This window comes from Saccopteryx bilineata, chromosome 12, assembly GCF_036850765.1.
Source record: "Saccopteryx bilineata isolate mSacBil1 chromosome 12, mSacBil1_pri_phased_curated, whole genome shotgun sequence".
In the NCBI taxonomy this organism is placed as follows: Eukaryota; Metazoa; Chordata; class Mammalia; order Chiroptera; family Emballonuridae; genus Saccopteryx; species Saccopteryx bilineata.
This window is the reverse complement of record NC_089501.1, coordinates 7,592,785-7,594,960: the sequence shown is the minus strand read 5'-3', so window position 1 is coordinate 7,594,960 and position 2,176 is coordinate 7,592,785. Positions and strand designations below refer to the sequence as shown.

Genomic DNA, 2,176 nt, shown 5'->3' with positions numbered 1-2,176 from the left:
CAGCTTAACAGAAGCCCTACAACTAAGAATATAAAGACTAAACTACATCAAGAGTAGCAGGTAGGGTGGCAAGCAGATTGGGCTGGCCCCTCACCCACGTGTGGCTGTAAAAGTCAGGAGGGATTTTTCAGCTGTGGAGGCCCCCTCTGACGAGTGAGAGGGCTCCAGCCCCACACTAAGCACCCCTCTCCTCGGGTTCCAGTCAGCAAGAGAAGTCCCCAAAACTTCTGGCTATAAAAACTAGCGGGAGTTATGGGCTGAGTGAGATAGAGGGCTGCTGGGGTCCCAGGGCTCCTGCACAAACTTCCTCGGACTCACTCCCTCTGAGCTCCAGCACTGGGGCAACAGCTCAAAAGGCACCAGGGACACACAGGGAGGAACTGAAGTGTCCAGCGTCAGCTCTGCAGCTGGAGGGGCAGCGTTCTCTGGGACAGAAGTGCTGGCAGAGGCCATCTGTGCTTTTTCTGAGCCCCTTCCCCACAGAGCCTGCAGGTGGGCATCATATCTGAATCTCCATAAAGCTGGCTATAACTGTTTGTTCCTCCCTGGTGATTGTCTAAGACCCTACCCCATCAACTTGTGGGACCACCCAAGTTGTTTTCAGTGTCTTTTCCATATGAATGACCAGTCCTGACTCATGCTTCAGACTTTCCTAAAATCGTTTAAAACAAGTAGCATCGGACCTTAGCATGTCCTGTACCTTTCACTAAGTGGCCCCACGCCCAACACTAGCAGCAGCCAACCTTGGTTCTCAGCTTGGCCCTTCCTGGGCACATCCAAGTCTAGCACAGTAGTGGCTATCAGTAGATTATCACTTTGTAGCTCATGCTGGGTGGCCCTGAGCAGAACACAGGTGTAGCGGACCTTGGTCTGCACTTCCTGGGAGGCCCCAGAGCCAGTGCACCTGGTGGGTAGCTTCAGACCACATTGAAGCACTACCCAACCAGCTCCACAAATTACACACTCAAGCAGTAGACTCAGTGGTCTGTGGTGTGGGTGCCTGCACAGCTGATCATCCATGGTGGTGACAGCCAGTCTTTGTATCCAATTGGCCTGGGAGTAAATCCCTCCTATTGACAAACCAACAGCAATCAAGGCTCAACTAGAACAGGAGGGTGTACACAGCCCACATGGTGGGTGTGCACCTGGCATGCCCAGCTTGGGTGAACAGGGAGGCTGTGCCACTGGACCCTATAAGACATATACTACATTAGGCATTCTACCATTCCTGGAAGACATAGAAGCTCTACCTAATACATTGACACAAACACAGGGAGGCTGCCAAAATGTGGAGACAAAAAAACATGTCCCAAAGGAAAGAATATAACAACACTCCAGAAAAAGAACTAAACAAAATGGAGACAAGCAACTTGCTAGAGTTAAAAACACTGATTATAAAGGATGCTCAAGGAACTTAAAGAAAGAGTAAATTGACTTTACAAATTCAACAACATAAAAAAGGACATAGAAACTATAAAAAAGGACCAGAAATGAAGGATACACTAACTGAAATAAAGAATAATTTACAGCTTTGCGCAGTGGCAGTATTGTAGCCAATGAGGTTTATCCGAGGCTCGATTATTGCTAATTGAAAGAATAATTTACAAAGAATCAAAGTTATCCTGACCAGGTGGTGGCGCAGTGGATAGAGCATCAGACTAGGATGCTGAGGACCCAGGTTTGAAACCCTGAGGTCGCCAGCTTGAGCACGGGCTCATCTGGTTTGAGCAAGGGGTTACTCTGTCACTCTGTCTGCTGTTGCCCCCTAGTCAAGGCACATATGAGAAAGCAATCAATGAACAACTCATCTCTCTCCCTTCCTGTCTGTCACTATCTGCCCCTGTCATTAAAGAAAAAAAAAAAAAAGAAAGTAAGTAGATGAAGCCAAGAATCAAAATAGCAATTTGGAACATAAGGAAGCAAAAAATAACCAATCAGAACAGCACAAAGAAAAAAGAAAAACAACAAAAAATAATAATCAGGATAGTGTAAGAAACTTCTGGGACAATTTCAAGCATAGTAACATTTGCATCATGGGGGTGCGGAAAGGAGAAGAGAGAGAGCAAGAAATTGAATACCTATTTTAAGAAATAATGACAGAAAACTTTCCTAACTTGGTGAAGTAAAAAGACATACAAGTCCAGGAAGTGCAGAGTCCCAAATAAGATGAACCTAA

The 2,176-nt window shown here is 46.2% G+C and overlaps 1 pseudogene; it reads left to right on the top strand.

Moving 5' to 3' along the window:
• The first annotated feature begins 1,527 nt into the window (after positions 1-1,527).
• LOC136316570 (U4 spliceosomal RNA) lies at positions 1,528-1,608 on the top strand (annotated as a pseudogene).
• Positions 1,609-2,176: the final 568 nt, after the last annotated feature.